Source organism: Cornus florida, unplaced genomic scaffold, assembly GCF_030987335.1.
Source record: "Cornus florida cultivar Cherokee Brave unplaced genomic scaffold, ASM3098733v1 CherokeeBrave_3.0.0_Hap2_Chr06, whole genome shotgun sequence".
In the NCBI taxonomy this organism is placed as follows: Eukaryota; Viridiplantae; Streptophyta; class Magnoliopsida; order Cornales; family Cornaceae; genus Cornus; species Cornus florida.
Genome location: NW_026775576.1, coordinates 36,692,527 through 36,718,940, shown reverse-complemented (window position 1 = coordinate 36,718,940; position 26,414 = coordinate 36,692,527). Strand labels below are relative to the sequence as shown.

Here is a 26,414-nt window from a genome sequence, read left to right as displayed (position 1 = left end):
TAAGCACATATTACAAGTCAAAGGCAAAAAAAATGACATTTTGGCCTACTTACACAATACAATTCCAAAGCTGGTCTTAAGCATGTTAACACTTGCATGTGACCAAGAATGCATTTAAAAGGACTTCAAGTCTCCAAACCACCCAAGGAATGCTAAACGTCACGAACCAAGTCTTCGTACCTGAAATATGCCCCAGTATCGTAGGGGTGAACAACATAAAGCTACTCGTAAGAGATGAGCATGCATCGACCTAGCGTTTTATGGTTTTATCACCTTATGGTGAAACATACTAAAGGGGTTCATGCCTCCTATCGTCTATGTCATAGTGAGACTCAGGGAGCATCCTAAGCTACCTTAGAGTGTTTATAGCATAAATCACATCATTCATGCATTTCAACAACATAAAAACATGTTATACAAAGCAACAAGAATCATGATGTATGTACATACACGAAACAAGTCAACGTTGGGATAATCCAAGAACACGATAAGAAGGATGCATGAATATAGATCAACATAGATTGCATTATCAATACAATTAAGCAAGATTGGAACACCCCATTTAACAAGACAAGGAATATACACGAAATCAAGGGTAATGCATAATATCTATGCTAGTGGCAAGGTTAGAGCATTCTAATTTACACGATAGGAGTCATATAAGATATCAAGAACAGGGCATAATATCTATGCGATTAACAAGGTTTATGCATTTCATAATACACGTCAAGGAGTAATATATGGAATCAAGGCTAAGGCATACTATCTATGCACGTAAATAAGGATGGAATATTCTATATAACACGACAATAAGTATATTTGGACATAAGTTAACAAGAATTACATTATCAATGCAATTTACATGATTGGACTACACCAATTAACATTACAAGAAGTATACTTGAAATCACGAATGAAGCATAAAATCTATGCAATGAAATAAGATTGGTGCATTTCACATATCACGACAAAGACAAGGTGTGAAATCAACCAATGTGGAAACTTGATATCGCCCGGATTAAAACCATACTTTTGAGATCACATTAGGGCTACTAACCCATGGGTACCTTTCCCCTAGTGCGCACTATAGTTGTAGGATGACATTCCCCTATACTAGAACCAAGTCCTAGCCATGACAATTCTTGATTGATATCCCAAGTCCCAAAATCAATAAGTTGTGCAAGTCAAGATTGTATCAAAATACAAGAAATGCATTAATCACATTTCATGCACAACCAAAAATTTGGAACATACAAGTCATGTCCTAAGTACTCAACTATGATGGCAAGTGAAATGTCAAGAAACCATAGTATGGAACTATATAAACAACAACCATGATATGTAGTGCTTGGAATTCATTGAAGAAAATATACCACGAGTATAAGATACATGATTCAACTACTTTCAAAACAACACATGAGTAATAAAATCATTCCAAGACAAGTGTACAAGTTCATTAACTAACTTAATGAGATCAAGATACAAGGGGTCACGATGCTTGATAAAAAGATAAAGGTTCATGAAATTCAAGTCAAGTTCACAAGTTTAACAAGAATTCTATAACAAGACATGATTAGCTCGATGGAAGCATATAAAGGAATTTAATCTACTTATGGGATTAAATTATCAAGATTTAAATGTGAGTTAAAATGTTCATGTCATGGACGAGTTTAATGTCAAATTACAAGTGCATTGCATACAAGACACCACCATGTGAGTTAAGTCCCATACAAAGGAATTAAATGATTATAAGTCTCAAAACTTACCTGATTATTATCGATTTGACACACTTGAAGGAATTTGTTAAGGAAATCATGAATACCACGTTAGAAACTTAGTCAAGTTCAAAGAATCATTGAATAGGTTTTAATTAATCCTTTTAATTAAAAACCCTAGATTTTGGAATTCATCCAAATACTCTCAAGTTAATGTATAACACACAACATGTCAAGACTTGATTTAAAAACACAAAACGGGTGAATTACATGCGAAACACGATCATGTGTATTAAACTTTAATACTAGAAAAATAATAATTGAAAGGTTTCAAAACCTAATCAAATATTCTAGATTTAATATATGTGAAACTACATGGCATGTACATCATGAATATCAAGTCGAAAATCAAATGGAGTGAATAGTACACTCGGGGCAAATTAATTAATCAATTAATTAAATATTCTCTAGATTTTTAAACAACTCTGATTACTCCCAATTTAATCTATGTTGATAAGCATGCTAGGGCCTAATATAATATGCTAACACATATTGATTTCAAGCTAATTAAGGCTATGTGAATTAATCTTTCACTTAAGATAAATATTAAATAAAAGCTTTAATACTTGTTCAAATGTTCCCATTTTTATGCACGAGAATGAGCATATCATGGAGTAATATAATATCATGCTACACGTTTAAACCAAGTCACGAGCAACCGGGAAAATTAGATCCCGTACAAGAAAAATAAATAATAAAGTCTCTAGATTTTATATTTAAGCATGTAATCATGTTGTACAAGCATCAATATCATGCTATATAATAAGAATTAAACCTAGAACATCCCCTACCTCAATTTGAGAGGAAAACCTCAAAGGCCCAACTAAACGAAAGTGCTCCGAATCCGACGATACCGAAAGGTTTTGTCGGGGACAACACCGTGAACAAGAATCCGCAAGAAGCCCCATGAAAATCTCAACTTGACTCCAAACCCGAACTAGAAAAATCGTCGAAAATGGATTCTAATAAGGGCAAAAGGTAGAGCACGTCGAGGGAAGCAATAAACGTAAAGGCCAAAGAGATTTCACTTAGGAAATCAGGTGGAGGAGAAGGTCAAAGGGTGGCAGCCAAGGAACTTCCATGGCTGCCGGCCAAGAGGTGGAGAAGAAGAGTGAAAATCTCCTTTTTCACTTTAGGGCATCCTATTTATAGTTAGTCTCAAAAACAGGCCCGAAAGGGCCCCTCCGGGTCTGGAAAAGTGGATTTTGAGAAGACGCACTCAAATGGAAAAACTCCATGAATGAAAACAATTTAAAATGAGAAAATATAAACAACGGAAGAAACAACATCAAAAATTGAGTCCCGAGCAGAAAGTTATGCCCCAAACAAGTTCAGCGGCAACCGGGTTCAGAAATTCTGAAACTGGAGAAAAATGACCAGAACGGAATTCTAAGAGTCCACGACTCGATGAAATGTGAAAATGAATCCCGTACGAGGATCCAGGCTCCAGACGAGACATTTTACAATAACTTTCGTTAATTGCACAATGGCCCCTACGAAAAGGGTTAACTGCGAAACTGCCCCAGAATGAAAATATCTTCCAAAAGATATTTTCTAAGATACCCCTGAAATAAAATATCTTCAAAAGATATTTCTGAAAAACACCCCATGAAAAGAAAAGAATTCTAAAGAATTGTGCATCCATGCCTCTATGGACACTGGGAGCAACTAGAGTACTTTCTTGAAAAAGTGAAGATACGTATTTTGTGGAAACCGCGTAAAATCAGGATATGTGAAGTCAAAAACTAACTCCGAGCACGAAAAGTGAGTTTGTGCCAAAAACTGACAAACGGGAATAAGACAGAATAGGGAAAATGACGAAATAGTGCATAGTGTCCGAAAAGTGAAAATGTGGAAATGACTCGGTCCTCAAAAAAAGTTGTCAATCCACGGAAAAGAGTCTCAGAAATCATTTCCAAGCACTCGAGATGATACTAAGTGACATGAAATAGAGTTTAAAAAGGAAAATTAAACGAAAAAAATTCATTCGTAAAATTTTAGGAAAAAGTAAGGGGAGGTAAATGACCGGGTCGTTACACCCTTACTAGGTCTACCCATGAAACCTCTCGATACAAATGACATCAATGTCATGAATCATCATTAGCAAAAGCACTACGGGAACCAGGCATCTTGTGAGAGTTGTGGTAACTAATCCCAAAACTCTGACAACAATGTCATAGGCACCACTAAGCTTAAGGTCCTAAGTCCTTAATACAACAAAACCAACAACTCCAACGCCTCAAAATACTCGTATTAACAACCTCAATCAAGAGTCCAAAGTCTAACAAGCAAAGCATCATCTTTGAAATCCCAGATATCATCCTGAAACAGATCAACTACGAAGCCACACTGAAATCAAACATCAGATCAAAATCCCTACTGCGGTTGACCAAATCCTCGAAATACAATTCTATTAAGTGGTACACACATCAAGTCCTGACAACCAAAGTCACAAAACGAATCTCTCAAAACCGTGCTTGGCATTACCAAGCTAAATCAAAATCCTTTAATTTCAATTCACAATCAGTCATTGAAACCAAAACTATGCCTAGCCATAGCTAAGACGAGAAAACTCCATAAACAAGCCAAATCCAACAGCGGTCTTCCAAAATTTCTCCTAAGAGTCAACCACATCTAAGTCTCCAAAAACCAAAACAAGTCTCCAAAGGACATTCTCAAAAGAGTATCGAGTTCACCTCACAAATTAAATAAATCCTTAATCAATTGGACACAAGTCCCTGAAAAATGATCTCACATCCATCAACTCACTCTAAGCATCACAACTTCTTCAACAACCATGGCAAAACTCCCCAAGGAAAGACATGAAGGAAAGGAAACCACCAATCCTAAGAAGGATAACACCACGACTCCACCTCTGAAATGAATGACAATAAGGTCAAAGACTTCACCCCCTACATGAAAGTAAGTCGACCAAAATCCATCAAATCCTCGTTAAAGACTCAAAACGACAACGATGATCCTCACGGACCAACCAACCCCAAAACTGCACACAAGACGATGAAGAGAAGAGACTCACTCCTTGTGAAGTCCTAACCACGAACCAAGAAAGAAGAGGAATCCCATTCTCCCACTTCCCACCTTAAAGAAATGGACAGCTCAAGACCAAACAAATGTGACAACTCCTCTACAAGGAATCTCATAACAAAATCGGACACACTACGTACGACTGAGGGAAACAGAAAGGAGAATCAAACACGGAAGTCATGCATATGACAAGGAATGTAACTACCAAATAAATAAATCTACTCACATAGATAAAACCAAAGGTACACGCGGCACGTCTCAACGTAAGCACAAAAGTCATGTCACAAAAATGCAGTAACAACATGGCATCTCTAAGCATATAAAGAAGGCATGCTAAAGCCACATAACAAGAAAGCAAATGTGGATAGACCTCCACCTACTCATGCATCGTAATAACATAAATCATACTACTAAAATGGTAGTAAATGAAACTGTAGAAAATAAAAGTGATGCAACAATGAACCCTATGGACATCGTGTCCTAGAGTGTCTAGGTAGAAGGAATGATCGGCCCTAGCCATAACTGTCTCCAAAAACCAATGCAACAATAACCTTTCTCAAAACAAACATGAGCCCTTACCACGATGGTAAGACTCTAACAATCCATTTCCAGTCTAAAGGTGACACTACAAGTGACACTAACAGTGTAATGCTCTCACTAACCTTAAACATCAATCAATCAACTTGATCCCAAAAGCGTTATCACGCAAGGAGAACTTAAATGAAATGGCCACTCTGGCCATATAATCGAACAATCAAAATGATTTCCAAAATCATCCTCAAAATGACCATCAATCACTGACCAAAAGGACTACACCTGTCAGAACAAAACCCAACGCTGATTCCATCCGAACTGTACTCGTAGCTTGCCAGTATAGTAGCATGACAGTGCCATGCACCTGCCCATAACATACCCGCCCACGAAAATTACAATCTCAGAGGAACCTTCCAAAACAACCAAGGATCCCAAAAGGTCCAAAACCTAACCATAGCCTAAAATCAACAAATCCAGTACTACGGTTGTGCCTAATGGCTCACCTCATGAGAGCCTAAACAAAAGGTGTCTCTGCACCTACCTTAAAATCAACTCTAGGTCAACAACAACCTAAATTACAATACAACCGTGACTACAATCACCATCAACCTCAACTCGTGCCTCAATGACCAATCCCGTGTCATGCCAAATATGCAACACAGTTATGTATATGCGAATCTAATCTACCATACATCATATGTCATACTTTTTATATTGGAATCAAAATAAGTTAAACAGATAGCATACCACGTATAACACATAAGCACCTAAACATGTTATCAAACTAAAACATGTTATTATGAAGCATATAAGCATGTAAAACAAAGCAACAGAAATGTGATATGCACCCAAAACCCGTCGTCCCAAGGTATTCAAACCTGGGAGCTCTGATACCACTTGTGACGGGCCAAGTTTTGTAAACCCGGTGTGTCAGTGATGACCAAAAGATGACCCGATAACGGATCCGAAATGCGGAAGCGAAATGTGAAACAACGGTCTCTAGAGATACAATGCATCTCTAAGACACCAATGTAACCCTAAATGAGGTCATGGAACCCAAAAGAAAACAAATGCGGAAGTGTCGTTTCAAAAACAGACAAAAAGGAACCTAGGACCAAAATGGTCATTTTGCAAAAAAGTGGATTCAAGTGCTATCGAGCACACCACTGGGAAGACAATAAAAAACAAATCATGATCGACTCAAGAATTTCATTATTCGGATTACGGACGAAGAAGAAACGACAAAACAAAGAAAAACGAGCAATAAAGCTAAAAGGGGTAAACTGGTAATTATTCAAAAATATCTAGGTGCAACTGAGTACACCGTTGGATAGACAATGAAAAATTAATCAATTTCAAAAAAAAATTCACTTGATTTGGAGTCTGGATAAGGGAGAAAGGTCGAAAACAAAATCGACGTCGCGGCAGCCCGACGAAAGCCGTGACAGCTACAGTGCCGTCAACCCACTACTACTGCAACTGAGAGTAAAAACGGGCATATAAACGGAATTTTTTGGAAAAACTCAAAGAAGAAACCCCCCCTAAAATCAAGTTTCCTACCCCTTTTATGGACGGAAACAAAAAAAATGCATTGTAAAATGCCCATAATGCCCCCAAGAGAATTTGGTCAAGGGGGTAAAAATTTCTCCGAGCTGCTGCCCAAAGAAAGGAAATAAGGCTTCAGGAGGTTTTTAAATTGCCTAAATTGAAAATGCAATCTTAAAATACACCCACAAGACCCCCGGAAGTTTTGGATCGGTCGTCACACTTTTCAAAAAAAAGTTAACGAATAGTACCAAGTACATTTGCACTAAAATTCTGCAAAACCTGGCAGCAAGGATTTTTCGGACAAATATGGATTTTTGAGGGCCAAGATGGCATTTTCTGGAAAAACACAAAGAAGAAACCCCCTACAAAATTGAGTTTTCTATGTGACTCAAGAAGAAAAATGAAAAAAATTCATTGTGAAATACTCAAAATGCCCCTGGAACAGAATAGGGTAAAACTCCCTAAAAATGCTACTTAGAGTTATTGTTTCATCAAGGATTGTGTTGTTTGCCAAAGTGAGTATGCAAGTGCATGCAATATGATAAAATAGAGGTACCAATATGGCCTAAGGCCACTTTACATTCCATTAACAAGTTTTAGCAGACAAAGCCTCCATAGTTGATAAAAATACATTTTCAAGCAAAATATGGCACCAATTGAATACAAGTGCAAATATAAACTTGCTTGGCCCTTGGCCTCATGTCATACATGTCAAATGCATTAAAAAGAGTGTACTTATGTACACTTTACATACGTAGAATCAAAGAATACAAGTTTGATACATAAAGCTACCAAACGATCCAAGGCAATGAAATTTTCAAGTCTTGAGTCATGTACCTGAAATATGCCCCAGTATCGTAGGGATGAGTAACATAAAGCTACTTGTAGAAAATGAGCATACATCGACCTAGCATTTTACAATTTTATCACCTTAAGGTGATACATATCAAAGGGGTTCATGCCACCTAATGTCTATGTCAAAATGAGACTCGGGAAGTATCCTAAGCTACCTTAAAACATTTCTAGCATAATCACATTGTTCATGTAATTCAAACAACATGGAAACATGTTATACAAAGCAACAAGATATAGATTCTCAAAGTCTTCAACTTGAAATCCAAGATACGAAAACAATAAGAGTGAGTCATGCCACCTAATGTCTATGTTCAAAGTGAATCTATAGGATCATTCCTAAACTACATTTGAACATCAAAACACAAATTATGATATTGATGCAATTTAATGAACATTGGAACTTCCAATACAACGCTTAAAGCATGATTTCTCAAAGTTAACATCTTGCAACTTAAAATTGGAAATCAAACAAAGAACAACAAGTTACGATATCATCTAGTTATCAACTTGAAATGAAATACGAAATCAAACAAAGTGGATACTCGTACGTCACGCAGGATCAGACCGACAACATAGTTACTTTAGTGTTATTAGCCCATGGGTAACCTCCATATGTGCGCACTAGACTAAATAAAGGGACAATCCCCCGTACTACAACCAAGTCCTAGCCGTAGCCAACAACGACATCCCCAAGTTTCCATGATCAACAAATTGTGCAATAACGTATATATATCAACATGTATATACAAGATATCAACCATTTACTAAGCACAACCCAATTTTGGAAACATATACAATACATGCTCAAAGTCTACAACTACTATGGCATGAAAGATGTCAAATACAAAGTGTGCAATTCCTTACACATAGCAACAATATATTCAATAAGGAAAAACATATTCTCATGAATATAAAAGTAACAACTATGTTATGCAATACTCAAAAGTAATCAAGTGAACATACACCAAATCCAAATCCATGATTTAAATATAAAAATAATTTCCAAAATGCAATTAAATCCATGGAGTAATAAAATAGAATTTAATTAGACATAAATAGTTAAATTCTCTAAATTCCAAGTTAATCCCAAATAACCTCAATTTAATACATATTGAAGGATATGTCATGGTCATCACATATATAACATCAAATGACAATTTAAGTAATTAAAGCACTTAAAACAAAATTAATCAAGCTAATTAATTAATTTCCTCTAGATTTTTAAACAATTCCAAATGCCCTCAATTTAATCTATGTTAGAGAACATGCTAAGGCCTATTTAAATACCACATTACAACTTGATTTCATGCTTGATACAAACATATGAATTAAACTTTCACTAAAGATAAATATTAAATAAAAGTTGTAATTCTTAATGAAATGAGCCAAATTTAATATATGTTAACCAATATATCCAAGCATAATTTCCTAACATATTACAATTCAATTCCAAGTCATACATATCCTTGAGCATTAAATCCTATACAAAGAAATTAATTAAAATTAAATTCCAAGATTTATACATAACATGCATACAAGTTGTGTAAGCATATATAATCATCAATACAACACAAATATAATCCTAAGACACCCCCTACCTCAATTTGAGATGAAAATCTCAAAAGCTGTCAAAATAAAACGGCTCCGAATCCGACGAAACTCCTAGGTTTTGTCGAGGACAACACGATCTATATGAATCTCCAAGAAGCCCCATGGAAATCCAAACTTGGCCTAAATCCCAAACTCAAATTTTGGTCAGAAATGGTTTCTAATAAGGGGTAATGGTAGAGCACGACGAGGCGAGCAACAAATGCAAAGGCCAAAGGATTTTCATTTAGGAAAAGTAGGTTAAAAGAGGAGAGTGAAGATGGAAGCTCCATGGGCATCCATGGCTACCTTTGGTCGTGCAAGGAGAGGAGGAAGAAGAAGAAAATATGATTTTTCTTCTTTAAGGCACCTATTTTTAGTAAATCACAAAAAGTGCCCCGAAAAGGCCGCTACGGGTCCGGAAAAGGAGATTTTGAGTAAACGCTCTCAAACATCAAAACTCCACGAACAAAAAAGATTTAAAATGAGAAAATATGAGCAACGGAAGAAACGGTGTCAAAAACCGAGTCCCGAGCAGAAAGTTATGCCCTGAACAAGTTCGGCGGCAATCGGGGTCCAAAAACTCTGAAACTAGAGAAAAATGACCAGAATGGAATTCTGTGAATTTACAAGTCAATAAAAATTGAAAATGAATCCCGTACGAGGATCCAGGCTCCAGACGAGACATTTTGCAATAACTTTCGTTAATTGCACAATGGCCCCTACAAAAAGGGTTAACTGCGAAACTGCCCCAGAATGAAAATATCTTCATTTTCTTAGATGCCCCTGAAATGAAATATCTTCAAAAGATATTTATGAAAAACACCCCAAGAAATGAAATTAATTCCAAAGATTTATGCATCCATGCCCCTATGGGCACCGGGAGCAACCAGAGTACTTTCTTGCAAAAGTAAAGATACGTATTTCATGGAAACCACTCACGATAAGGATACATGAAGTCAAAAACCAACTCTGAGCACAAGAAGTGAGGTTGTGCCAAAAACTGACAAACGGAGATAAGACGAAATAGGGAAAATGACAGAATAGGGAAAAGATGAAATAACGCATAGTGTCCAAAAATGAAAAATGCCAAAATGACTCGGTCCTCAAAGGAAGTTGTCAATTCACATGAAATAGTCTCATAAACCAATTTTGAGTACTCGAGATGACATTAAGCGACAAAAAATCATCCACAGAAAAGAAAAGACAACGGAAAAAATTTATCCGCAAAATTTGAGGAAAAAGGGAAAAGGAAGAAAATGACCGGGTCATTACAAAATGTCTAAAAACTGTTTCGCCATAATGTTGAAATCGTTTAGCTACCACTGCATAATAAATATTATGTTCTATAGTGAACAAAAGCATTATCACTGACTTCTTGATTGAAATTGTATGTGTGTCATCCAATAATTCACAGTCTCTCAATATTCGACATAATTTTAGAAAGACTTCTTTATCTATTCATAATAAATTAAAACATCAACTGGCATGTTCATTCAATAATTCTTGAACATACTCATAACTTGTTAACCCTGAAGTTTTCTTTGGTACCTTCGATTTAAAGGAATCTTCATACTTCTGCATCAAATTCAAACACATTCAATCTACAAGGTCATCAAAATCTTCATCTCAATCACTAGACAAAGAAGACAATGTGTCACTTTAATCTGTGTCTATCTTGATTTTCCAAGAACCTAGACAAATTTTCAATAACTATTACAAATTAAACATAGTAAAAGGTATACCAAAACAAATTTTTCATAACATAAAACATAATAAATTATCCCCCACACGAATATAACATGAAGTCACATGCATAGAAAAAATAATAATAATAAAATAAATAAATAAATAAAAACATAAGGAAATTCTTCAATATATAACACATAAAACCAAATATGTGTTGCATCCAAAAACTAAACCCTGCATTCAGTAACCACCTAAGTCAGTCCAAGCTCTTTAACCAAGCAAACTGCTTGGAAATACTCGTCTTAATAAACAATTTTCTATAGTGCAATTCCTTGAACTTTCAGTTGCCTTCAAATATATGTCATCATCTATTTCATCAAGACCCTCAAGGTATTCAATACAATTACTTAGAGAGTATAAATCACGTGATGGGCTAGTTGCCTCTTGAGTATGTTTCATTTTCTTATACCTCTCCGTCTTAGCTAATGAAGCTTCAGTCCTTGCTTTAGAAGCCTTAGCAATGCAAGCAAAAGTATCACTAATTAAATCTTTTTTGGTCACATTTTTTAAACGATGATTAGAGGATATGGATTTACGATGACGAGGATTATTGTCTTCAAGTAGCATATTATCTGAATCATCTTGACCCTTGGCAGTTGAACTAACATGGACACCAGTATTCATTAATTGATCCTCCCGCTCTCATTCTTCATTTGTATTAGGTGGATCTTGAGTGGATGCATAGTGAAGTTGCCTAGTAGCAATCGACGTATTAAAAAGAATTCCCAAAAGTTTGTAATTTTAACAACCTGTTTTTACGAAAACACTTAGCATTAGGTTGAGCCTAACTGGTTATCTCTTATAGAATCAAACAATTATTAGATTTTCAAACTTTCAAAAGATATAAAAAAATACAAAAATAAAAAAATAAAACCTTTCAAAAAAAAATAAAATAAAATAAAAAAAAACTACGTAGTATTACTAGTCCCTTACATCTTTCAAAATTTGTTGAAATATGAACCAGTGATGAGAAGAGATTCACAAGAGTTATTACAATTATACCCTCACCTCACAGCAGAATGCTACCTATATAGGAATCAATGCTATATCTCTTCTACTAAACCCTTCTCTTTGAAATTTAAGAAAAGTGGGCATCTTTCACAAAAAGTGTTTTTTAGTTTTCAAATATCATATAACCTCTTTCACAAAGAATGATGTCTACTCTCCTTTGATACTTATTTTCAATATCATGAATACCTTTCTTGCTCTCTTGTAAACCACACACATTAGCAATCTGATAGGCATTCCCTGACTGTATTTTTTTTCCTATCTTTAGAAAACCCCAAAACCTTTTTCTATCTTGATGAGTGCTGAAAAGTGCGCATTTAAACCCCTTAAGCTTAAGTATTCTAGACCCTTTATCTATCTTATTTTCCCGCTTTAGATTGATTTCGTGTTATTTCCATTTTCAAGTACTTATCCCCAAAATAAGCTAACTCAGCCAAATAAAAGCAGAAATGAAACAATTCTGGGATGAATAAAAGAAAGAAGCAAAGTAGAGCAAAAGGAAGCAAAAGGTGGAATTTCAGCAACTTTGATCGATCTCAAGAAAAGTTCGTTCGATCCAACTTTCATTGATCTCAGCACTTCAAGATAGATCCAGACCATAATGACATCTGTAGAGATCCAAAAAGTTCGATCGATCCAACATCATTCTCTAATCGATCGAACTTTCTTGCCCTTATCCACATGCCAAATTTTATCCAGCTGTACCACCCTACCAACCACTTTTGTCCTTTTCCCAAAAATATCTTTAAAATATCTCAGATTTGTTTTTCTCCAAAAAGGCGCCGCCATTGAGGATCGATCTAGCTTCAATTCGATAGATCTCAGCCATGTTCGATCGATCTCACCTTAAGTTCGATTGATCGAACTTCCCAAATCCTGAGAAAAATCTAAATTCCAGCTCATTAAAAGTTGTCTCATGTCCAATCATTTGAGGATTATTGGTGTACGAGCCCAGTTCATTGGGGGTGATTTTTAACCTACCTAAATAAGGAATATGAGCCACTTTTACACATATACACATACTTAGAAAAGAAAATACTTAGTGAGGAAGCAAAGGAGATGAGGAGGCTAGAGACACCATTAGAGACTCTTCATCAACCAAGGAACAGATTTCTTCCATGCAGCTTGCCCTTGAGGGTTGGAGGACATCATCCATGAGTGGTTAGACATCTTCTTGGGGCTAGAGTTAGCCCTAAGCATGCTTTCTACTTCTTGATTTATGTATTTTTGAGGGAATTTGTATTGTGATACATGTTTTGACACTTTCATATATATAGATCTTGTTTATTCAATGATTTATATGGTTTAATGCTTCCAATTGATCATTTCATTCTATCTATATGTATGCTAGAATAGATGTTCATGTGTTTATCTCCATTTCTTGTGTTATTGATGCATGTTTATGTGTATTGATGCTATAGATCTAGAGATTGTCAAGACATAGTGCTTAATGGAATGTTCTTGTGGTTTATCTGATGGTTCATACTCATTTCTTGATGGATTGTACCTCTCCTTTAGTTTAATTAGTTTAATTTCATGTCATTAGCTTAATTGTAGTGTAGTTATAGTTTAGATGTTAAATGAGAGGACAATCCATGCTTGTTATTGATGTTCCATACTTATGAAAGCAAGTAACATTTTTCTCTAACCTTGTGATGTGTTTGGATTATGAGCTTAAAGAAGGGATTAATGGCTTAATATGATATGTTGTGCTATCCACCATGTTGTTTAGACAATATATGCTTAATTTGCCATCCATGCTTGTTGGAACAACCACACACACACACATTGTTGCAATACATGTTTTTCCCCTCATTAATCATTCATTAAAGGTATAGAAAAGCTATGCTTGGTGGTGATCTCTAAACCCCAAGATCTCTCTCTCTCTTTCATTCTCTTTATTGTATTATTGTTTACTTTAGTTTAAGTTGGTTCTTAGTTTAATTCAACCAATCAACCACTATTTTGATCACTTGACCTACTTACCCTAATCTTGATTCTTCAACCTAGCACAGCTCTCAATCCCTTGGGACAATCCCTTCTCACTCATACTACATAGTATAGGTGTTAAGTGGTTTACAAATTTAAATTATGGTGCCCACTTGACACTAATTTCCAAACTCAAAGTGTTGTACATTATTTTATGTGCATGCTCGGGAAGCCACCATAGTTTTTGGCACCATTGCCGGGGATTGATTGATTGGCAACGTCGTATTTATGGAATCAATTAGGAATTAGTACTCCTTTGATCGTGTCTTTACTTTATTTTCATTTCAATTTTTGTTACTTATTGTGTTAGTTCTTGTTTGACTAGGAGCATTGGGCTAAGAAGGTGAGCAAAGGAGTATTCCAAGCAAAGGAGCTAAGCAAGAAAAGAAAAAGGCTAAAATTAAAAAATTTGCTAAGCTAAAAGCTAAAAATTTGGAGTTGAAGTGCTAAAGGACCTTTGTGAGCTTTTTCTTAATTAATCTCTAGTGAAATCATCGGCCCGCGTGGAGGCTTGTATTTCAATTCTTAGATAAATCGTGAGCCCACGTGGAGGCAATTTACTTTTCTTGCATATTATTAAAGCATGGGAGTATGGGAACATTGTATGTGGAGGAAGTTTGTTGATTATTAACTTGTTGTGAAGGTGAAGTGTTTGTCATTATTTCTTCTTGTGTTGTATTGTGCATGTATGGTCGTAGATCATTGAGACCCACTCTTGTCCCTTTAAATTTTCATCTTGGAACCATTGTTCGAAACCCTAGGGGAAGAGGTAGTTCTAGTCAATCCATTTCATCAATGGAAGGACACAATGAGGACCATGTGGAGGACCTTGGTCACATAGACCAACAAGGTATCCTCAACCCTAATGTGCATCATGATAACATGCAAGTTTCGTTAGGCATGCCAAGGCCATTTGTTCATCCACCACAACAACAAGGCCAAGTCCCATTGGGAATGCCAGGGCCAATCTATGCTGCACCACCTCCCATCATTCAAGGCAATCAAGGTGCCCATGTTGCACCTCCAATTGCTAATCCTCCCCTTGCTTCAAGAGATCACTATGTGCCTAATGAATATAATGCACCCACATGCATTCAATTGCTACCATTTAGAGCACACCACTATGAAATCAAGCCATAAACCATTCAAATGCTTCTTAACTATCATGGACTTCCTAGTGAAGAACCTTACAAGCATTTGGATGAGTTTCTTGAAGTATGTTCCACCGTAAAATATACGGACATGCCGGAAGAGGTCTTAAGGCTCAAACTTTTTCTATTTACCCTTAAAGACAAGGCAAAATATTGGTTTAACAATCTTAGGCCTTTTTCAATAACTTCTTGGGCAGAAATGCAACAAGAGTTCTTGAAGAAGTACTATCCAGTTTCTAAAACCAATGCTATGAGAACTTCAATTAGGGAATTTTCACATGGGGATGTGGAAACATTTCATGAGGCATGGGAACGATTTAATGAATTGCTTAGGAAGTGTCCACATCATGACTTACCCAAATGGTAATTAGTTCAATATTTCTTTGAGAGCTTATCGGATAATTACAAGGGCATGGTTGATGCTTCCATGGGTGGTTCTTACATTGATATGCATGAGGATGACGTGTGGCGTCTTTATGAGAGCATGAGTGAAAATTCTTTGCATCATACTTTATCTTCAAAGAATGGTAAAAATTCTAGTGGTAGGAAGAGTGTTAGCTTACATCAAGTCGACCACTCCAATGAAATTGCCGCTGAAATGAAATCATTATCTCAAAGGTTTGATCAATTTTTGATCAACCAAAACTCGGCAAATCAAGTATCTTCCTTCCCTAACGATTCTCATCATGCATCTAATGAGACATGTATGACTTGTTCAAGTGTTTTGCATTCTACTTCCAATTGTCCCCATGGACATGTGCAAAGTGAGCATCATAAACAAGCAAATGTTGTTTTTGCTAATCAAGGGAACAATCCTTATGGCAATCACTACAATCCTAGTTGGAGGAATCACCCGAATTTTTCTTGGAAAAACCAAGAGGAAGGCTTAAACCCTCCCCAAGGCAGTTTTTAAGGGAAATACATTCCACCTCCACTACAAGGCCATGGTTCCCAAGGTTTTAGATCATCATACCAATTACAAGGAAACCAATTTTCAAATTCTCATTTTCCTAATCAACCATCATATTCCCAAGGAAATATCAGAAGTCCTGCTTTTGAAGAGAAAGTTTTAACCGCTCTAGGCACTTTAGAGGCAAACACATAATTACTTCATTCTCACTCTCAATCCATTGCTAAGCTAGAAACCCAAAGTAGGGCAAATAACTAGTACTTTAAATGCTAGAGAGAAAGGAAAAATGCCTTTGAATGCCCCACAAAAGCAACAATGTGTTGTGGAGACTCATTCCTCATCAAAAGGTCACACAATAGAGCATGTCAATGTGGTGACTACCTTGAGAAGTGGAAAGATTGTGGACAACCAAGTGGATATGTCCAATGAAGAGAATGAACCAATGCAACCACAAGTTGACACCCGTCTCGTTTCATATCATATTCCTTCTTCATTGCATGTGCATGACCATATAAATGAGAATGTATTGAAAAGTTATTTGAAAAGTGATTTTGAAAAGAAAGATTTGCAAAATGATTTAAAAACTTCTTGTGTTGAAGAGACTTCAAACAAAATTTCTGAAAAGGTTTTTGAGCCAAAAGCTCCATTCCCGGATGCCTTAAAAGGATCCATTTCAAATGACAAGCAAAAGGCCAAAGTAAATGAAATCCTGGAAGTGTTTAGGCAAGTGAAAGTTAATGTTCCACTTTTGCATGCAATCAAGCAAATTCCAGCTTATGCCAAGTTCTTAAAAGACTTGTGCACCCAAAAGAGGAAGAACAAAAGCCAAGCACCTAGAAAAGTGGTCCTAACCGAACAAGTAAGCTCAATTTTGCAGCATAACACTCTTCCAAAGTTTAAGGACCCCGGTTCACCTACCACTTCATGTATTATTGGTGATCATATCATTAATCGGGCACTTCTTGACCTAGGAACAAGTGTTAATATTCTTCCATACTCGGTATATATCAAATTAAGCTTAGGAGACTTGAAACCGATGTCGGTGGTTTTATAACTTGCCAACCGATCAATCAAAAAGCCTAAGGGTATCATTTGGCCACATGAAGGTAAAGTTAAATATTTTTAATCCAACCCCCAATTCGTTTGATAAGCATGAAGAGATTAATGTTGTAGAGAAATGTCATGACCTTAAAAGTGAAGGAATTGTGTGGACCAAAGTTCCAAAAAGTCCATCTACAAACTTGAAACCAAAGAAAATTGTTTCAAAATATTGTTTTGAAAGGGTGTGGAAGCCCAAAGATTGTTTTGACTAAGGACAGAAAATGTCTTTTGAGCTTAATCCAATAAGTTCCTTAAAGAACCATTTGTTGGGTGGAGTTCAAAGAAATTATCACCCCATAGAGGAGGGGATGCACTATAAGATGTTTGATCCAGGCTAAAAGAGCCCAACGTCTTGCTAAAGACGTTAAAGACTAGCAAGACATTTCGTAGGGTGTCAAAACCCTATTCCTCCCTCATTTCTATCTTTAATTTAATTTCTTACGAAGTCTAGATATTGGCTTTGGGTTTATATGCATTGCTAGGAACTGTGATTAGGATTGCATGCACTTTTATGTTGAAATTGAGCATTTTGCATAAGTTTGATCGATCTCAAAATGAGTTCGATCGATCGAACTTCCCACCTGCATCAAACCTACATCCAAATCACTCTCTGTCCAATGGTTTAAACAAAACCTGCATATTTCAGCTCTCTATCCCATCGTTCGAACTTGTTCCTATATCGATCTAAACTTCTTCGATCGATCCAATTTCATCTTAGATTGATCTGCAGTTCCAACACTTAGAAAAATTTTGAACCTGCATCCACCTGCATCTAAAAGCCTCTATGTCTCATCAATCGAACATTTCTTCAATTACATATGATTGAACTATCTTATCATTTTACACTTTTACCCTTTTTCTCTATGTTTTTAGGCGATTTAGGGTTTTTGTGACTGCATGCGTGGTGCAGGTTTGGTAGGGGTATCTGATGGAGGAGACTTCAACCTCCTTCCCCCCGCCAAAAGTCTCTACTGTCTGGCCAACTACTATTCCTACATTATCTAACTCTCGTCTTTCGTGGCGAAGTTGTTTTGAAGGAGGTGAAGTGAACTCCTTCGTTAATCTTCATTATGTTAATACGGCTATTGGTTCTAAAGTTTCCATTATAGAAGAAGACGTTGCTGAGTAAATCAACTACTGGAAATCTTCAGTTATTGGCTATGTGATGGGTAAGAGGCCATACTATCCCCACTTCAAGGCCTTCATTGAAAAATATTGGTCCAAAGCAATCACCTTGGTGTATTTGGAGAATGGATTCTTCATGGTGCGATTTCAACATACAGCTGATGTGCAGAAAGTGTTATCACGTATCCATATGTTTGAAGGGCGCGTAATTATTATTAAGCAATGGAGTAAGAACGTTACCCTAAAGAGGGAAAATTTTGATTCGCTTCTAATCTGGATTCGTGTGCATGACTTACCAGTCCATTGTAGAAATTTTATTTCATTATCTAAGGTTTGTTCAATGTTCTCAAAGCCGATCTACATGGATGAGCCCTCTTTACATCATGATAAAGGCGAGTTTGTTCGAGTAATGGTTGAGATGGATGTTCGTTAAGATCTACCGGAGACTATGGTGATTGACATTTATGGTGAAGATTGTACTGTTAATATTGAGTATGAATGGAAACCAGTGGTGTGTTCTTTATGCTAGCGGGTTGGTCATGCTACAGCCAGATGTCCTCAAAAAGTTTTGTCTAAACCTAACCCTAAGCCAAATAAACAGATGGTGGATAAATAGGTTGTGAAACATAAAGGGAAAATGGTAGAAGTGGAAGATGGACACCATGTGATTGATAAGGAACCTGTGCGACAGATACAAAGTGCTCAAACTATCACTCATAATTCTTTTGCGGTGCTTGATCAGGTTAGAGAAGATACATTTTCAGAGCACGAGGGCCAGGGATCTATACTGGCTGTTATTCCAAATAATATTAATCTGGGTAATAATGAACCTCCTATAGTAAGGGATAATTGTTCAGTTATTACTTCTACAAGGGATACTGTTCTGGAACCATCTGTTGATCCAACTTATAATGTACTCGATCTAAATACTGTTGTGGTTGAAGAGCTTAGCAAGATTATGGGTTGTGGCTCTATAGCAGAACCTCCTTTATCATGTGACAAAAGTGTGGAGGAACCACTTCTCCTTACCCCTCATAATCAAAATTCAGATGATACTGAGGCAATATTAAAGGTGGGGTTGAGCAAGAAATCTAAATACTAAGCCTTGACTGGTTCTGACAGGGTTACTCGAAGCCAAGTAGGGGTTCCTACCCCAACTCCCTCCACTAAATGATTGGTTTTTGGAATGTTAGGGGTTTAAATAAACCCAGAAGGCAAAGGGAGGTTAAGAACTGGATTGCTAAGGAAGCCTCTCAATTTGTTTGTTTTGTGGAAACTAAAGTGAAGTTAAATTCTTTTGATCTTATTACTCGTAGGTTACGGATTAATTGGGAATGGATTCATAATTATGATGCCCATGACTATGGAAGAATTTGGGTGGGATGGAATCCTTTATTATTCTCTGTGCAAACCCTCGATATGAAGGCTCAATGTATGCTGCTCAAGGTTAGAGTTCTTGAAACTGGTGAGTATTTCTTTTATACTCCTACTTATGCTTTTAATTTGGCTAATGATAGAAAAGGACTTTGGGAATCTCTTGTTCAATATGCTGCTATAGTGAATGGTCCTTGGATGGCTGTGGGGGATTGGAATTCCTTTAAATTTTTTAGTGATAAAAGGGGTGGGAGAAGAGTTCCTCAAAGGTTACTTAATGAATTCAATGATTGCTTGTAAGATACTGGCCTTACTAAAGTTCACCCTACTAATGGAGACTTGTCCTGGTGTAATAGACGGTAGATTTCAAGGAGAATTTATGTGAAATTAGATAGAGTTTTCTTGAATGATAGCTGGCTTGACAAACTTCCAGGGATTAAAGTTATGTGTACAGCTGCAACTTACTCAGATCACTATGGACTGGTGATTCATATCTCTAAGGAGTTTGCAGTTGGTCCTAAACCTTTTAAACTTCTTAAGGTATGGTGTCAACAAGGTTGTGTTAGGCCTATTATTCAGAGGGCTTGGGATAATGTGGTGACTGGTAATCCTATGCATATTCTTTTGAAAAAATTAAGACTAGTCAAGAATGCTATTAAATAGTGGAATAAAAACTGTTTTGGTAATGTGGGGGAAGGATTGATTTAGACTAAACAGAAACTTGATCAATTACAGTTGTAACATTTGACTGATCCTATTGATAACAATTTCCAGGAGGAACAAGAGGCTAGAGATAATTATCAAGCTGCTGTTGTTGATCATGAGATTTTGATTGCTCAAAAATCTAGAATCCTCTGGTTGAAATATACTGATAGATGCACTGGATATTTCTATAACAAAATGAAGCAGCACAGAAATTTCAATGCCATCACTACTGTGGAACATGAGAATGGACAAACAACTAGTGATCTTAGTTTGATTAGAAGCTGGTTCATTGAGTTTTATCACAATATTTTTGCTAAGAAAAATGAAGAGATTCCAGAGGTTATTCATACTTCTAAACAGTTGCAGATTGAAGAGGTAGAGGCTCTTCATAGAATGGTGAGTGCAGAAGAAATTCAGAGTGTGGTGATGGGTTTCAATCCTGATAAGTCTCTAGGGCCAGATGGTTTTCCTTCACGGTTTTATCAAACTTATTGGTCTATTGTGGGCAAGAAGGTGGTTGCAGCAGTGCATTATTTTTTCTCAAATAACAGAATGCCAATTGGGGTTAGTAGCTGTTTTCTTACCTTTTTTCCAAAGATTGGAAATGCAATTCAGACCAATTGCCCAATGTAATTTGATTTACAAAGTCATTACTAAAATAATGGCTAACAGATTAGCTTTGGTGTTAAATAGTCTAGTAGGTCCAGAATAAAGTGCTTTTGTCAAGGGTAGGAAAATTCAAGATGCTTAAATTCTGGCTCATGAGATGGTGAAGGATTTTAAGGGTCTAAGACATGCTTTTATGGCTCTAAAGGTGGATATAAAGAAAGCATATGACTCAGTTTCTTGGGAATTCTTGTTGAAGATTCTGAAAGGGTATGGATTTAGTGATGTTTGGATTGCTTGGATCTCCACAATTCTTAAGTCTACTAAATATTCAGTCCTAATTAATGGCTCCCCTCATAGTTTTATTCAGCCGAGTAGAGGTCTTAGACAAGGATGCCTTCTCTCCCCTCTGTTGTTTACTTTGGTTACAGAGTACCTTTCTTCTATTATTAACAATGCGTTTCAAAGGAATGATGTTTCAGTTACACATGCTGCTGCTCAAACTCAACCTGTATTAAACCATGTCTTCTTTGCTGATGACCTGTTGATTACATGTAAAGCTTCTATCTCCAATGCTAAAGCTTTAGATGGTTTATTTAAAAAGTTTGAGAAGTTAACAAGGTTACAAGTCAATCTACAAAAGAGCTCTGTAATTTTTTCTAGAGTAGTTAGAAGGAAATCAACAATGCTTAGAGTTCTGAAATACTCTGAAGAACAATTTCCCATTAAATATTTGGGGTTGCCTCTTGGACCTTATGGATTGAAGAAAGCGAATTGTCAACCGTTAATTGATAAAATTTCAGGAAAGATTAATTGCTGGTGCACTAGACTGCTCTCCGTTGCTGGTAAGTGGAACTTGTTCATTCCACTATCAATCCTATATTTTTGTATTGGTGTAGTATTTATAATGTTCTAGTTTTTGTGATCAATCAATTGCAAAAAATGTGTAGAAAATTTATTTGGGGTAGTATTGATCACTCCAAAAAAATTTATCTCATGAGTTGGGATAAAATTACTAGCGACAAGGCTGAAGGTGGTCTTGGTTTGAGAAAACTTGTTGATATTCAGTCTGCCTCTAGAGTTGTTCTTAGTTGGGATTTCTTGATAAGTAAAGATCGACTTTGGGTGTCTTGGTTCAAAAATAAATATACGCCTTCATCAAGTTACTGGAATGTCATTCCTAAAATCACTCATTCTGTCATTTGGAGAGCTATGGTGGAAATGAGAGATATTATGTTACTGATAAGCGCCGAATATTGTATATTCAAGTGCCCTAAATTACATTAACAAAGTCCAGTTATTAATTATTTTATGTAGATTAACTCCATTTGCATGTTTTTATGCATTTTCAGGTTCATTGGCCAAAATGGAACAAGAATAAGGCCTTGTGGAATTTTGAGCAACAAAAGGTGCCAATGCTGAATTCTGGCAGCAGTAGAGCCTGGACTTTGCTTGCCATTTTGACCTTCCAAAATCGAGAACTGGACTTCCCTCATAACATGAAAGATTTAGAGCTCCGAATCAGCTTTCCAAATCTTCAAGTGGTTCATCATTCGGAGTTCGGAGCAGAGAGTTATGATCTTCACAACAGAGGTGCGCAGAACTGCCTAGCAGCACTGATGTACCGCCTTTCTCCCCATTTTCGACCAACCAGACTTGAGAATTGGGTCTTCATCAAAACATGAAGTTTTTCAAGCACTGAATCAGCTCTCCAAATCTTCAAACAGATCGTCATTCGGAGTTCGGGGCACAAAGTTATAGCAGTTTTCCCAAAATAGGTCAGCGCTGAGCAAAAGGAGCATGTCGCACATTGCACTAAGTTAGAGTGCTCGAGATCACCAAGCGTGCGCTCGAAAATCAGGCAGAATGCCCTTCGGAAATGGCTCATTTCAGCCCACTTGCACATTGGTTTCCTCAATGCCATCTTCCTTCTTTATGAAGTGGTTGGAGGTGTTCCTTGGAGGAGAGAGGGTATTGTTGGAGCATAAAAGGCTACCCAAAGGCCACATATATCATTAAGCTTTATCTTTAGCAAGAGAAAGGAGAGAGAAGAGAGCAAGGAGAAGGGTGTTCTTGAGTGCTACAGTAGGAGCTCGAAAATGGAGATGAGGATGATGCTTCTTCCTTCTTCTAGCTCACTAATGGGTAACTAAACCTCATCTAGGGAGGTGATGAAACCCCTCCCTTGTAAGCATGTGTTAGTATAGTTTATTTTTGGGGATTACAATGTATTTTTTATAGTCTTTCCATGGTCAAGAGCCTCATTTTTGTTGTAATGAATGTTGAATGTTTTAAATGATTATTGTGAGTTATTCATCTTGTCTTGGATGGTTGCTTTTCTTAATCATATTGCTTGCACTTCCATGGTGACAATGGAAGTTAGATCATGGAATGGTTTTAATGGCATGGAGTTGGAGAACCTAGATAGTTCATGGCTTAGGGTTTCCCTTTAATGGGCTATACTTGATTCTTAGCTTTATGTGCATTCACCATTTAAATTAGGGCTTGATAATCCTTGGCTTAGTAAGCATGTTCTAAGCTACATTTTAGTTTAGGTAGTTGATCATGTGAACCTTTGATGGTTTATTCTTGCCTTTCTAATTAAATGAACTTCTTAAGGATATTATAGCAACCTAGTATTGTTATGTATCATGACTATCATATATGTTGTTTTCCCCTTAAATTAATCTTAACCTAGCATGTGTATAGGGATGGAGGTGGATTCATTTCCCTAGCCTTCGTTACTTGTACTTCACTCCCTTGAATTCTTGCAATTTATTGTTTTATGCACTTTTAATTTCCTAGCTTAAGTGACATCCAACAAAACCTCTATACACCCTTCATCATTCTAAGAATGATTCTAGACATTTAGGTTGTATTAGACTAGCGCAGTCCCTGTGGTTCGACTTACCCGACCAATAGCCCTATTTTACAATGATTCGTGCTATTGCGAAGGTTGATGTTAATTGACCAACCGATCAATTTTTGGCGCCGTTGCCGGGGACTGCAAACGGTTTAGCAACCGAAGTTTCTAGGGTTAAATTTAGTTTGATTGTGAATATTGTGTCTTGTGAATATTCCTTGTGTGTTTTGACCACCTTTGTGTTTTAAGTGTTGTAAGATTCTAGGGACTCGAAGCTCGCCGTGGGAATGCTAGCAAATTGTAAGTCTAGAGGACCCCAGGTAAGTCTCGTAACTTCTAGTTTCGAGTTGTGAATATTGTGCATGTGTTAAATTTAGTTTTAGTTTAGTTGTGAAGCCCTTGTTGAGGCTCTTATCCTGTTTAAATTTTGTGTTAAAGCATCGGTCCTTGTCGTGGCCATTTACATTTTCCGTCTTGATAATTGAGGAGAAAGGGAACATCGTATGTGGAGTTGTGGTTGATGAATTGCTTTGTTGAGTATATGCTTTGTTGTTGATGTTCGGTCGTAGGTCACTTTCCTTACCCACAATCGATTCGCCCATTGATATCAATTCTCTTGAAAGAACTCTTAGACGGAACCTTAGGGAACCCACTCTTACAAGGGACCTTGAAACTGAATTCAATATAATGGGGGATAACGTAGGAAATTCGGGGAATGAAAGGGCTGAAATTCCTAATATCGAGCCAATGACTCTTAGAGATCATTTCATCCCTACCACCTATGCTTCTCCATCTTGCATAGTGATGCCAAACATCAATGCAGCTCAATATGAGATCAAGTCTAGTACCATTCAAATGCTTCCATCATTTCATGGCTTTGATAATGAAGATCCATATAAGCATCTTGATGAGTTCCTCGAAATCTGTTCGACCATCCGGTTGAGAGGTTTTCCGGACAATGCACTTCATCTCCATCTTTTCCCATTCTCCCTAAAGGATAGGGCAAAATATTGGTTGAACTCCCTCGCTCCCAACTCTATTACTTCTTGGGCTCAATTGCAACAAGAATTTCTTAAGAAGTATTATTCGGTGAGTAAAACCAACCAAATAAGGCGTTCCATTCTAAGCTTTTCTCAAGTTGATGGAGAACAACTCCACGAGACTTGGGAAAGGTTACAAGATCTTCTTCGGAAGTGTCCTCATCATTTGATCCCAAAATGGCAATTAGTGCAAGCTTTCTATGCTGGCTTGACCGAAACCCATAGATTCATGGTTGATTCTTCTTGTGGTGGGATGTTCATGTCCAAGAATGCGGATGAGGCTTGGACCTTACTTGAGAATTTGAGTGAAAATTCACTTCAACACAATTCTCGTAGGGCTCCGACCGCAACCACTCCAAACAACACCAACCCTTGTCAACCAAAGTCAATAAGGGAGGAATCATCTCAAGTGGATGCCATCGCTCATAAATTCTATCAATTGTTGGCACCACATCTTCCTCCTTCATTGTCTCAAAATTCGGCGAGTTCAGTTTGTGCTTCATGTACTAGTCCATTCCATCTCTCAGAAGATTGCCCCACACCGGAGCAATTTCCTAGTCCCAACCAAGAGCAAGCTAATGCCATGTTCTCGCGGCCCGGGAACAATCCATATTCCAACACCTACAATCCGGGTTGGCGAGATCATCCGAATTTCTCATGGCGGCAACAAGCCCCACAGAATTCCCAATTCCAAAACCAAGGGCGGCAAAATCAGCCCTCTTCTCAATATCAAGGTAGACCTTTCCAAGCCTCTTCAAGCTACCGTCCTCCTTACAATCCAAATGTCTCCAATCAACCTCCTGTGTGTCCAACAGACGAGATAGTAGCTGCAAACAAGCAAATGATGGAATCATTAAATAAGCAAATAATGGATGCCAACAAGCAACTCTTGACATCCTTGCAGCCTACTCTCCAAATGGTTCACTCTCATACTCAATCCATAGCTAATCTCGAAAATCAAGTGGGCCAAATAGCTAACTCGGTGAATCAATTGCTTCAAAAGGACAAGGGCAAGCTTCCCTCTCAACCTTTCTAAAATCCTAGAGGAATGCATGTGATTGACGAAACCCCTCCTCCGAGTGGGCCGACTCATGAACAAGTTCAAGCTATCACCACCCTTCGGAGTGGTAGAGTGGTGGATAACAAGGTCGATGGAGACAAAAGTGAGGAAGTTTCGCCGTTGAAAAATCCAAATTCAAGCTCTTCTAATCCAAATTCTTGTCCCAATACCATTCACGGATATCCCACACATGTCTCCCCAAATGTGGAAACTACTTATGAGCCAAAAGCTCCGTTTCCTCAACGTCTTCAAGAGTCGACACATTTTGGGAACAAGAATTGTAAAATTCAAGACATGTGGGATGTTTTCAAGCAAGTGAAGATTAACTTGCCCCTGTTGGATGCTATCAAGCAAATCCCTCCCTATGCAAAATTTCTCAAAGATTTGTG

General features: G+C 37.1%; 1 pseudogene; it reads right to left on the bottom strand.

Annotated features, from left to right (window-relative positions):
* Window positions 1-15,496: 15,496 nt before the first annotated feature.
* On the bottom strand, window positions 15,497-15,595 carry LOC132315180 (small nucleolar RNA R71; annotated as a pseudogene).
* Window positions 15,596-26,414: the final 10,819 nt, after the last annotated feature.